The sequence below is a fragment of the Carassius gibelio genome, chromosome A10 (genome assembly GCF_023724105.1).
Source record: "Carassius gibelio isolate Cgi1373 ecotype wild population from Czech Republic chromosome A10, carGib1.2-hapl.c, whole genome shotgun sequence".
Classification (NCBI taxonomy): domain Eukaryota; kingdom Metazoa; phylum Chordata; class Actinopteri; order Cypriniformes; family Cyprinidae; genus Carassius; species Carassius gibelio.
In genome coordinates, this window is record NC_068380.1 from 25,605,591 (window position 1) to 25,612,739 (window position 7,149).

Genomic DNA, 7,149 nt, shown 5'->3' on the forward strand with positions numbered 1-7,149 from the left:
ATTGTGCAATCGATTTAATCCCAGGTGAAACCATTCCCAAGGGTCGGATCTACTCGTTGTCCATCCCTGAACAAACGGCCATGCAAGAATACATCGAAGAGGCTCTGAGACAAGGGCACATCAGACCTTCCACCTACCCAGCTGCCACCAGCTTTTACTTTGTCCCGAAGAAGGATGGAGGTTTAGGATGGACCCTAAATAAAATCACAGTGAAATTTAGTTACCCACTCCCTCTAGTCCCATCCTCCCTTGAACAACTCCGCAAAGCCTGCATATTCACCAAACTGGACCTCAGGAGTGCATATAATCTGATCAGAATTCGGGAAGAAGATGAATGTAAGACGGCATTCATCACCCCCGCAGGTCACTATGAATATCTTGTAATGCCATACGGCCTAGTAAATGCCCCCACTGTACTCCAGAGTTTCATGGATAAAGTCCTCCGAGAGTTCCTGAACCGCTTTTTTCTCATGTACATCGATGATATTCTCATCTTCTCCCACAATCAAACTGAACATCGACGTCAGTTCTCTCAAGTGCTCCAGTGGCTCAGAGAGTTCTCCCTGTTCTTGAAAACTGAGAACTGCGTTTTCCACCAGACTTCCGTCGAGTTCTTGGGTTACCACCTCAGCAAGGAAGGAGTCAGGATGGATGACCATAAAACCCAAGCCATTACCTCCTGGCCAACTCCTAAGTCAATCAAGGATTTACAGAGATTCCTGGGTTTTTAAAACTTTTACCGTCGATGCATAAACCAGTACAGCATGATAACAGCAGCAGTAACATTACTCTTGAAGGGTTAGCCGAAGACCCTTTGCTGGACTCCAGAAGCTGAAAATGCTTTCCAAACACTTAAGACCGCCTTTACCACTGCTCCTCTTCTCCAGCATCCAGATCCTGAAAGGAAGTCCGTTGTAGAAGTGAATGATTCAACGACAGGCGTAGGGGCTATCCTGTCACAGGACCCCAAAAACTCATCCAAACCCATGCCTTGTGCATTTGTACCCAAAAATGATCCCCTGCTGAACGAAACTACAATATTGGCAATGGGGAACTTTTGGCTGTGAAACTCGCCCTGGAAGAATGGAGACACTGGTTGGAAGGGGCCAGAGATCCATTTCTTGTACTTACTGACCACAAGAACCTCCAGTACTTGAAGGAAGCCAAGAGACTTAACCCTCGTAAAGCGCGATGGACTCATTTCGGTTTCATTTCCAGATATCCTACCGCCCAGGATCAAAGAACATGATAGCAGATACCCTTTCCTGCCTCCACCATCCCGCGGAACCATAGAAGAACCAGAACCCATTTTGCCAACAAAGTTATTTGTCAATCCCATTCAGTGGGACTTTGATGAACAGATCCGTGAGCTATCACAAGACATGCCCGTTCTCAGTCTGTCTCGTTTGACAGTCAGAAACTTTGATCTTACATAACAGTCAGAACAAAATCAGCTCTTCGAAAATGTAACGTATTGCATATTTGAGTGGTTTGTGATTGAAAGAAGAAATCCATGTGGACTGATTAACCTGACATCGACGCTGATCCGCATAATCAACAGAAAAATAAAGCAATCTCCACATTGTATCTTGATGAATTTCCACACAGAAGTATTCAAAAATGTAGGGAGGATGTTTCCCCATGTCTTTGATATACCACTATCTGCTGTTAAATAAATAAAATAATTGATTATATACATCTAGCCAAGTTTCGTTTGTAAGTTTCCCTTATAGTAAATGCGAACGTAGCAAGACCGGAAGTATGTATGCATACACTCGCATCGCTGAAGCTCACCGGTGCCATCTTGTGCACCGAGCCCATTGCACTCTGCGTGCAGCAATAACTCGCCACCTGCTGTCAGAGATTGAAATAGCATTTTCGGCAGAATTAGAAAGAGCTTTATTGCCAAGTGTTTACACACAGAAGAAATTTCGTCAGGAGCTTCCAGTACAGAAAGTACAAACATAGACACATATAATTAAGGAAATAAAACTAATAATAATAAATATTAATAATAAAATATTAATTCAGCGCATCTGATGTTTTTGTTTTTTGCACTTGTTTCATGTTGCATATATTTTTTGTTTGTTTGTTTGTTTGCTCAAGGTTAGTTTGCCCAGTAACAGAGCAAAGTAAACATTTAATAAATGTTAAAAAAAAAAATAATAATAAAAAAAAAAAAATAAGAATTAAATAAATTGACAACGAGAATGGGAATCGGCTCATTTTATTGTAAAATAAATTAAATCCTGATCAGTGCATCCTTAACTGGAATAGTTAGGCCTACCTGAAAGACCTGAAAAAGCATGGTTTATTTAATCTTTTAACTATTGTACCTATTTGTGCAAAATGGTTATCATTTATTACAATACAATGTTACAGTCAACATTGAAAACAATAAGTCTTATTGATAGAGTGATTGATTGTGGCAAGTCCTGTGAACATTTTGCCAGGGCAAGTAAAAAAAAAAAAAAAAAAACACTGGCCGAATCAGACCAGTAGAAAATTTATTTAGTGTTAAGCCCTCTTAATACGATCAACATCAGTGTCTTAACACTTGTACACAGATCTTTAAAACACGTAGGTTACATAATGATATGTTCAAGTTCAAAACTTAAAATATATACTTGAAAAGGAAAAAAAAGGATGACTTTGAATAGCATAACTGTAAAATTGTGAGGATGAGCTGAGCAGGTCTTGCACATGTATTTCCTGGTCTGAGAATGACTTCCTGCTTAAACAGGAAGTAATGGATACCTAAAAAGATAGAAATATATGTATGTAAAAGGAGAATGAATGTGTGTGAAAACAAAAAAAAAAGTATGTATGTGTAAGGAGAATGTATGTGTGTGAGAGACAGTAGAAATGTATGTATGTGAAAGGAGAATGTATGTGTGTGAGAGACAGTAGAAATATATGTATGTGAAAGGAGAATGTATGTGCATGAGAGAGAGTAGAAGTGTATGTGTAAGGAGAATGCAAGTGTGTGAAAGCAAGAATATTTATTTATTAATTTAATTTAATTTAATTTAATTTAATTTAATTTAATTTAATTTAATTTAAAATTTAGAATATAAGTGTGTGAAAGCAAGAATATATGTATGTGAATGGAGAATGTATGTGTGTGAAAGCAATAATATATGTATGTGAGTGGAGAATGTGTGCCAGAATGAATTATAGCTTGTGTGGTCTTTCATACTTGGTCAATACTAATTATATTATATCATAATAAATATATACAGGCACAGGACTAAAAATACATCCATCAGTCATCGCTTCTGAAATGAATTCAACAGGTCATCTTGTTAATGCTATAAATTATTTACAGCAATAAAAAAGCATTTCATCATGAACAAGAAAAAGGAACAACATCACATTAGATCACAGAAATTACAAAATGACATTTGATTCAGCTTTCAAAAGTGCATTCATCTTTGCCATGTTATATTCATTTAGTTGACTAGTGCTGTGTGCTGTATTAACAAAAACATAAATGGGATTAATAAAAACACTGACAAGCTACGCAATATCACATTCATAATCCAATCCGATTCATCTAATGAATATGATATAGTGCAGCTTGTCAGTGGTCTACAGCACTGTGTATTAAATGTCGCTCCATCTAAAAGCCTGTGATGGAGATTCACCGGTATTATTAATCACAGAATCAGCTTTGCTGATTGATCAGCACTGGAGCCGTGCCTGTATCGAGTGAGATTCATGCCAAAACCTCACACACACACACAAAATGTGTTTCACTCACGCCCAACGATTCACAAACAAACTCAGTGTGATTTGCAAATACAAAACATCACTCACAAACTAATGCATTTTGTTCTGCAAATAAAAAACGTAGCTATCAAACAAATACAGTACGTTTTACATATGCAAAGAAACGTATGTCTTCAATGACAAAAATATCCTCCAAGTACAAACTAAAATCTTTCAAGTACAAAACAAAATCCTTCAAATACAAAACAAAATCCTTCAAGTACAAAACAAAATCCTTCAAGTACAAAACAAAATTCTACAAGTACGAAAAACTGTCACGTGACTTTTGGCACAAATTTTTCGCCTTGCTGATCCACACGCAAATGCCTTCAGATCCACACACATGCTAGTAAACTGTCATCTAATTCACACTCCACAACAGCAGGTGGCGCTGTTAGCGACTTGCTTGGCGTCGCCACCGACATGGAAACAGGAGAGAAGAAGAAACGCTAGCGTGAGGGACGTTTTGAACACGATGAGCGGCCAACAGGTGAGTTTCCAGTCATTGCTGCTGAAAAATCAGCCTGAAGGGGTTGTTATTCGCTATAACAACCGTCTCGCTATACACGATCCCACTTATTACATTGCTACCTACAAAATAAATAATTTGACAAAATGTATTGATTTTAAAAACGATTGTATTGCTTCCGCTAAAGAAAATAGTCCGTTCCGCGTCCATATCAACGGTCTGTTTTTCATGGCAAGGGTGTGTTTAGACCTCCAAATCAACCCTGGTCTTCTGCTAGTGTCTAATAAAATATAGAGGCTTTATTCCATATCAAATCAGTCAGAATCCAGGAAAGTGGTTGCAGCAACATCTCAGATGAAGAGTTTTTTCTATATTATATTTGGGTCCCAAAACCAAGGCCTGTAAAAATATTCTTTTTTTTTTTTTTGTCAGTCCTTGAGATTGTCATTTTTATAGCATCAAAAACACTATCAGAGAACCATGTTTGGGCATTAATATCTTAAAGTGTTATTCATTCATCCAAACTTTGCAGGATGGAAGACAAACATGTTCTTAGTATAACTGAACCAAAGTTTGTACTGCATGTCTGTTGAGATTCTGCAAGGCCCTAGATTTGGGTAAATGGCTAAACCCCTGATACTGAGGGTATTATAAACTCATTTTCTGCATCCATATCATTCCAGCAGGCTGTCAGCATACATGAGTGCCGCAATTTTTTTAAAGCTGAAAATTAGGACATAACCTACTTGTTAATAACCCTTAACCCTTGCTAAAAATAACTATATGTATGAAGTATGTGCAAAGATTTTATTTGAATTAAAGTATATTCAATCAGTAAGAATAAATGTGGCAATGGGTTTGGCACTGGTCCTTGAGGGAGGTTCAAGGGGGGGGATATATATAAATACACACAACTTTTTAATTCTGACTTTTTCTAGAAATAGACTATTTGTCCACAAACTTCTTTATAAATTTGTTACAAAATGTTATCAAATGTGGTCCGGGTCCTTGATGTAAAAATGTTTGAGAACCACTGCCCTACATAAACACTTTACATGTCTTTTCAGGTATTGTACCTACCACATTTGGACTGGGAGGACAGTGGTCTGCCTGATGGGCCACACCATGGTGTCACTTTTCCTGAGATGGGCAATACACTGAGTGATGAACAAATGGCAGCACTAAGGGCAGCCATAAATCCCCTGGGACACTCTCAATCACATGGCTCAGACATCTACCTACTTACTGTGGAGTATGTCCAGCACTTATTAGGCTTACAGAAAAATGTACTCAGCAAAGGACCTGATTCAATGATAATGCAGCACAAATACAAAAAGAACACTTATTTACAGAACAGTGCCCCTGCTAATAACTGGTTTGTAAGATGTTACAGTAACTGAAATAAATATTTCTAAATCAGTGAGGTGCTCTAATGTTTGATTTTTCTCTGTTTAATCAGTTTTTTTTTTTTTTTACTATGGGGACCTGGATTTCTCTTTCTTATGGGGCGGTCACACTGCACTTTTCTCTCCATTGACTTCCATTCATATGCATACGAATGCATCAGACCGGAAACGCAAGCTCATGCGAAAAATTTCGCATTTTGCTGCGTTCCAAAGTTCAAGTTTGGTGAACTCTGACCTGCGAATTCGCATCACGTGAAGATGTGGGACCAGTAGAAGATCGATACGTCACTGCGTGACCTCTCTGTACAGAAATTCAAAAATGAAGGAAGCGCTATGTAACTTTAGCTGTAGCGCAGCGTCCTATTTTATATAATACATATTTAAAAGATTATACAAAATAAAATATAGTATCTGCATGGTTTGTAGTGTCAACCGGAACAGATGATACATTTGAATGTGGATGTTTTATAATTTATAAAAACACTTAGGGTGTATATATTTATATAGAGAGAGATACAGAGAGTACAATATCATAAGACGCTTTCGACGCCGTCGCAAAAGACACAGTACAAGCACATATTAATCCATGTTGTGATAATTGAGGAAAGACCGTTTTATTGCTCCCGCCCATATTCACAGCGTTGTCCGAAATAATTTTGCACGTTTAAAGTCTAGTGTGACCGCGCCTTTAACCAACTTGTGCAGCTCTGTGAGTGCATCTAAAATGCCTTTTGGGATGAGAACCTGGTTAGAGGCAGCACTAAAAATAACAGCCTCCTGAAAACACACAAATTCAAGGTAATCCAGGTCAAGGGGTTGCTGACAGACAATATGCTGGAGCCGTGTGTGGATTCTCTCTAACATTGTTTGTGCAAGCAGTTCCTAGAGAGAGGGGAAAAGAGGAAAAATGTATGAGATAAAAAATACTGGTGTAACTGAACATGACCAGTAAAATGACCAAAAACTACACTTTGGTTCATTCTTAATATCTCCATGACCATTAAATTAAATTTAAATTAAATGTATGCATTTAGCAGACGCATTTATCCAAAGCGACTTACAGTGCAATCAGGCTATCAATTATTACATATCATTAGTGATAGAGACCTCAAATAATGACACATGATTATGATTAAGAAAATGTAATGATTGATATCATACGGATGCAGAAAATGAGTTTATAATACCCTCAGTATCAGAGGTTTAGCCATTTACCCAAATCTAAGGCCTTGTAGAATCTCAATGGACATGAAGTAAAAACTTTGGTTCAGTTATACTAAGAACATGTTTGTCTTCCATCCTGCAAAGTTTGGTGAGGCTATGAATAACACTTTAAGATATTAATGACCAAACATGGTTCTCTGATAGTGTTTTTGATGCTATAAAAATGACAATCTCAAGGACTGACAAAAAAATATGAATATTTTTACAGGCCTTGGTTTTGGGACCCAAATATAATATAGAAAAACTCTTCATCTGAGATGTTGCTGCAACCACTTTCCT